Genomic DNA, 7,224 nt, shown 5'->3' with positions numbered 1-7,224 from the left:
ACTTCCTGTCAATCTCATTTTTGAGACGTCTGTATTCCTTTTTGCCTGCTTCATTTACTGCATTTTTATATTTTCTCCTTTCATCAATTAAATTCAATATTTCTTCTGTTACCGAAGGATTTCTACGAGCCCTCGTCTTTTTACTTACTTGATCCCCTGCTGCCTTAACTATTTAATCCCTCAAAGCTACCCGTTCTTCTTCTACTGTATTTCTTTCCCCCATTCCTGTCAATCGTTCCCTTATGCTCTCCCTGAAACTCTCTACAACCTTTGGTTCTGTTAATTCACCCAAGTCCCATCTCCTTAAATTTTCACAGTGTTGCAGTTTCTTTAGTTTTAATCTACAGTTCATAACCAATAGATTGTGGTCAGAGTCCACTTCTGCCCCTGGAAATGTCTTAGAATTTAAAACCTCGTTCCTAAATCTCTATCTTACCATTTTATAATTAATCTGAAACCTTCGAGTATCTCCAGGCCTCTTCCATGCATGCAATCTTCTTTTATGATTCTGGAAGCAAGTGTTAGCTATGAGTAAGTTATGCTCTGTGCTAAATTCTAGCAGACGTTTTCCTCTTTTATTTCTTGCCTCCATTCCATATTCACCCACTACATTTCCTTCTTTTCTATTGCCTACTATCGAATTCCAGTCACCCTTAACTATTAAATTTTCGTCTCCCTTCACTATATGAATAATTTCTTTTATCCCATCATACATTTCATCAATCTCTTCATCATCTGCGGAGCTAGTTGGCATATAAACTTCTACTACTGTGGTAGGCGTGGGCCCCGTGCCACAATAATGCGTTCACTATGCTGTTCTTAGTAACTTACCTGCACTCCTATTTTTTATTCATTATTGTACCTACTCCTGCATTACCCCCACTTGATTTTATATTTATATCTCTGTTTTCATCTGACCAGAAGTCTTGTTCCTTCTTCCACCGAACTACACTAATTCCCACAATATCTAATTTTAACCTATCCATTTCCCTTTTGAAATTGTACAACTTACCTGCCCGATTAACAGATCTGACATTCCACGCTCCGATCCCTAGAACGCCAGTTTTCTTTCTCCTGATAACGACGCCCTTCTGAGTAGTCCCCGCCCAGAGATCCGAATGGGAGACTATTTTACCTCAGGAATATTTTACCTAAGGCGACGCCACCATCATTTAACCCTACAGTAAAGCTGCATGTCCTTGGGAAAAATTACGGCTGTAGTTTCCCCTTGCTTTCAGCCGTTCGCAGTACGATTACAGTAAGGCCGTTTTGGTTAGTGGTACAAGGCCAGATCAATCAATCATCCAGACTGTTGCCCCTGCAACTACTGAAAAGGGCCTCTCAACAGATACCCCACCGTTGTGGTTGCACCTACGGTACTGCTATCTGTATCGCTAAGGTAAGCAAGCGTCCCCACCAACGGAAAGCTCCACCGTTCATTTCCTAAACGACTATAAACAGGAAACCATTCTCACAGGTCCAGAACCTACAAGACGGATCTCGTAAATTCAAACTCGCGTAAAGGAAAATCTCTGGCGTCGATGGAAAATTGTCTCATACTACAGAGGGATCACTAGGAAACACCGAGTTACTCATTACAGGAGCACAGCACACCTGGGCACTGGTGGCAAAGTACTGTAGTGGAAAATTTACGCACGGCAGAGATGACATGATCAGGTATGCTGTGCTCTTGTAATCCGGTTCAACGTAACACAATGTGTTACGAACCCTTCCAAGAACGCCACGTGCAGTGCCGAGCGCGTGGGCGCCGCCCAAGGTCGGAAACAAAGGATGAGTCGAGAGTAATCAATGAATATGAAATCAGGTGGCAGATTCGGAACCCTTTTGACGAGGAACAAACTGCTGCTCTAACCCTAACATGCATATCAGTTTTATTTCGAAGTATCTAAAGATTCAACCGCGAATTAAAACATCTAACAACTACGGAAACGAAGAAACTTTATAATAATAATTCCCTGCACGCAGAGAAACCGAGATCTGTAAATAGATCTCGGCTGCCGTCATTTTGAGAGGAATTAATAAATTGTTCAAAACGGTGGAGGACGTTAAGAAGATTCTAGTGTAAACATAGTGTAATCTCCGTCTTGAGGAACGCACGAACTCACAACATCCCGCTCTTCCAATGGCCGAGGCTGCAACAGGTGGGGAAAATTCTGAGGTAAAAAGGAAGCGGCCAAGTCTATGGCCCACTTGACCACCTGACAAGTCTTCACCGTTGCTACTGAGCCGGCCGGGATGGCCGAGCGGTTCTAGGCGCTACAGTCTGGAACCGCGCATCGCCACGGTCTCAGGTTCGAATCCTGCCTCGGGCATGGATGTGTGTGATGTCCTTAGGTTAGTTAGGTTTAAGCAGTTCTAAGTTCTAGGGGACTGATGACCTAAGATGTTAAGACCCATAGCGCTCAGAGCCATTTCAACGATTTTTGGTGCTACTGTACTTTTTTCAGCCGTAGAGACACTATAATCCGTTCATCACAAGAATAAACCTGATGTAAGCAAACACAAACTCGACGATTGGACAGAAGCCGCAGCACACGTACACTGGTGTTGTTACACTCTTGGAAGAAGGTCCTACTTATGCATTAGACATCTAATTACGAAGTTATGTTAAATGAAACTTTAGGATATTCAAATGTATTAAAAGCCATCAACGTTTTTCTTAATCACACTTTGGCTGCGTAGTTTTTATTTCAAAAATCGGGTACAGCCACAGCCTGTGCAGCCTTGTGCTCTGATGGTCGCGCTGTTGGTGCGCAGTATGAAAACTGCCGAGGCTGCTTTCTGACCGTAGTGGAACACGCGCGCGGAACACGGTTAAAAGTGAAGAGGAAAAGGCTGTTCTTAATGTTTTTCGGCTTTGAGTTTTCCCAGCGTTGTATATACTGTAGTTGGAAATTAAATCAACATTCAACGTGTGGCGCAGTCGTTAGAGTAATTATATTCGTGCGTAGGTTCAAATCTCCCGAACTTCACTTTTTTTATCGTTCAGTATCAAACACCTACATCTCGTAGTTATAAAACTCATCAACATTTTTTACGACTAATGCACGTCTTCTTGTTTCTAATTACAATTGGACGCGAAATTCCTGTTTCTATTTCAAATACAAATTCTTAGTTATCGATGTTTTACGAAAGACTGTTCAAAAAAGTTGTTTAATATAAGCAAAAATAACAATTTAATTTTAGAGGGAAAAATGAAAAACCAAATCCTCTTTATTTGGACTGTGCCCATCGTTTTATGCCACAGAGGTAGATGAGTATCTTAGAAACATGAAAAACAATCATTTTCACAGCTTCGGACAAACCATACAAATGCTGCAGTTTTACATTTTCTGCTGTACCATTACAGCATGAACACAGGAGAACTGACATGGAACCAAGCTGCGTGATTTGGCCCTAGAAGTAACAAAACTGTCAAGCTGCCAGACGTACTGGAACTAACGCCCGCAGCTTTTTCACACGTCACTGTCGAACGCTGGCGGGATATAAATGTAAATGTCGTGTGACTAGGGCCTCCTGTCGGGTAGACAGTTCGCCGGGTGCAGGTCTATCTATTTGACGCCATTTCGGCAACTTGCGCGTCAACGGGGATGAGATGATGTTGATTAGGATAACACAAAACCCAATTCCTGAGTAGAGAAAAATCTCCGACCCAGGCGGGAATCGAACCCGAGCCCTTAGGACTGACATTCTGTCGCACTGACAAATCTGCTACCGGGAAAGGACGGCGGGATATAGAACGGCTCGTTATAAAAACAGAAGAGAAAACGGTGCGCCTGGTTGGCTTTGTAGATTCTATTGTTGACAGAATCGTTACCACCGTAGCAGAACTTCCAGAACTGAAACGTATTACTCGTATTCGGATAAGGAAGGAGTTAAGAGATTACCAGACGACTGACTGTATGAAATACCTTCAGTGGCTTCAATATTTAACTATAAGGTGAAATCTTTCAATACTCCCTTATGTTACATACAGCTTATTGCAGAAAAATTACCCTGTGGTTAAGTCAGGAATTTTCACCATTCTTGATTTTAAATACAATAGTATATTAACGATAAACGATAACATGTTGCGGTTTTCGTCTAGTCGTCTAAGGAGAGTATTGTGGGAGATTTTTAGTGTATTATTTCATTCAGCTTAAAAATTAAATGACATTCGAAGCTATATTGCTCCTCTGCTCGTTTGTTTTTTACATGTGAACTGCTATTGACCACGTCACTGCAGGCTAGTTGTACCAGCTAACCGGCCAGTGCTGTCCAAATTAAATGCGCCGGTAAAGCTGTTGTATTATCGCTAAGTCGATGTGCGCATAACGAACCCTTATTATTGTACTTGACAATACTCGAGACAACTTGGCTGCAGTCCCACGTGAAACGGAAATCCAATGAGGTTCCAGCAATCGCAGAAGAATACATAGTGCAATGTTTACATCAGGTTTATTCTCATGATGAACGGATTATACACTCCTGGAAATGGAAATAAGAACACCGTGAAATCATTGTCCCAGGATGATCATTGCTTGTACAGCCCTCTCGCAGTGTCCGGAGCAAGTATGGTGGGTCTGACACACTGGTGTCAATGTGTCCTTTTTTTCATTTCCAGGAGTGTATGTTAGAGTGACACTTACTTCTCTCCTCTTATTATTCATACTGATTATAATAATCTGCAATAACCCGAATAACATTTGTTGGTAAGTAACAAACGGAAACTACTCTTGTTCCGTCTTCAGCGGTGTACCAAATCAGTCACATTACAAGTTTGGGATTAACGTGACAGATCCGAGTATTCAGGCGTCTCTTTATGTGTGCTACACATCCAGATAACGTTGGTGTCAGACATGGGATACCCACTAAAATCCTGTCGAACTTCCTTTTTCTCAGCGCAGTGCAGCAACCCGACGGGGCATGAACAAGTCGTTGCAAGTACCGTGCAGAAATATTGAATCAATATGCCTTTACAGCGGTCCACAATTGCGGAAGTGTAGCCAGTGCAGGATTTTGTACACGAACTGACCTCCAGATTATTTCACGTAATTGTTCCATGAAATTCGTGTCGGGCGAAATGGATGGCCAGATCAATCACTCGGACTGTTTTGGAAACCAAGCACCTACGACTGTGGTCCGGTGAAATCGCTATTTGAGTATATGAAGTCCATCAGTGCAAATTGTCTCCCAGTAGCAGCACATGATCTTTTTGAGTCAATGATCGGCTCGATTTGACCCGAGGACTCAGTCCATTCCATATAAACACAGCCCACACCACTACGGAGCCACCACCAGCTTACGCAGTGCCTCATTGACAACCTGGGTCCACAGCTTCGTGGGGTCTGTGCCGCATTAGCTCTAACCAATGGAAATCGTAACTTATCTGACCAGGCAATGGTTTTCCAGTCGTCTAAGGTCCAACCGATATCGTCCCGAGCCCAGGAGAGGCGCTGCAGGTGATGTCATACTGTTAGCAAAGGCACTCGCGTCTACCGTCAGCTGTCATAGCCCATTAACGACAAATTCTGCCACACTGTCCTAGAAGACACGTTCGTCGTACGTCCCACACTGGTTTCTGCGGTTATTTCACGCAGTGTTGCTTGTCCGCTAGCACTGACAACCCTACACAAACACCGCTGCTCTCGGTCGTTAAGTGAAGGACCACGACCACTGTGTTGTCTGTGGTATTCTTGCCACATTCTTGCTACTGTGGATCGCGGAGTACTGAATTCCTTAACGGTTTCCGAAATGGAATGTTCCATGCGTACAGCTGCAATCATCATTCCATGTTCAGAATCTGCTAATTCTCATCGTGCGGCCATAGTCTGTAACACTTTCATGTCGAAGTGCTCTTTGACCATCTATTATTGTATATATACTTGCTTTCATCTTTATGTAAATTTATATATACACGATGCATGAATTCATTCGTTTATTTTGCTGCACAATCAATTACGTATATTACGTAAATATCGCTGAGGGTATGTTAGGGAAACGTTACGTTTTTGTCAACGAATAAGTATCGTTGGAGTAGCGGCGTCTCTGGACTCGGGAAGATGTTACGTCAGAGCGCACGCTACACAGAGAGAACTCTGATGTGAGACTTGGTGAAGTTCGGACGCATGGATGGCGTGCGCTTTACTGGAGAAGTGATTGTTTAGCGGCACGTGGCAAGTGATGAGCGTGGGCGGTGGAAATATTGGCTGCAGCAACATCAAGAGCCCGACACGCCAATATCATTGCCAATAACTCCAGCGCTGGCTAATTATCATGGAAAGGCGCCAGCAGCAGTATCGTCGTCAGCAACTTCGTCACGACGAGAATGGATTGAAGTAAGATTGCTGCGTCACAGCTTATTATCAACTAGTTTTGTAACGGCGTTACTCACCTTTGTGATATTTTGCGAGTGAATAATTACCATAGTTTAATGAAAACTGCTTACCCTTGGTTCTCCTAAAATCATTCACCAAGTAGGTTCCTGTCCTGTCCTATTGTTACAATAATTCGAGAACCGTTTATGAAAAATAAAAATTGCAGTACCACTTAATTTTCCTTGTGAACTAAATGATTCTGTTAGATTAAAGATTTGAACTTAAAGCATTCAGTAATTACAGTCTCACTAACTTTAAATTTGAACATTAATTTGAGGCGATCTAATTGTTGCAAATAGTAAATCAACTAATCAAATTAAAATGATTCCTGGCAGTATGAACAAAAGTACTAACTACAATTAATTAGTGAGTGCAAATATCAGTGATTATTGTAAGTTGTTGTTCTGGTTCACATTTTGACTTGCAGCCGTCCTAAAGAATAATAATCACCTTTTGATACAGTAATTGTCAATTTCTAAATCCCTGTTCAGAAGTCAAAAGAGTTTCTTTTAATTATTTTTTTTGCCATTTTCCAAAATTCATATGAAAATAGTAGACGTAATTGTGTGGTAGCGCCATTGTCACTTACAACAGTAAGCAACCATTAATCTAAGTGTTATCTTGTATGTTTTCAAAATTTCAGCTCTATTAGTTAATGATATTTCGAGTGCAAACTATTTTCTTTCTCGCTTTATTACGTATATGTTTCAATTGTTTTTGCTAACGTGCGTGCATCCCTCTGTTGCCGCGCGAGTTCGAGTAATTCTCGACATTGACTGTTCGGCTCATTAATTCACCAACCGAACAGAAATTCTCTTCAGTTGGGCTGTCGACCTTATTTTTTTTA

Source organism: Schistocerca gregaria, chromosome 1 (assembly GCF_023897955.1).
Source record: "Schistocerca gregaria isolate iqSchGreg1 chromosome 1, iqSchGreg1.2, whole genome shotgun sequence".
NCBI classification, from domain to species: Eukaryota; Metazoa; Arthropoda; class Insecta; order Orthoptera; family Acrididae; genus Schistocerca; species Schistocerca gregaria.
Note: the sequence above shows the minus strand (reverse complement) of the source record.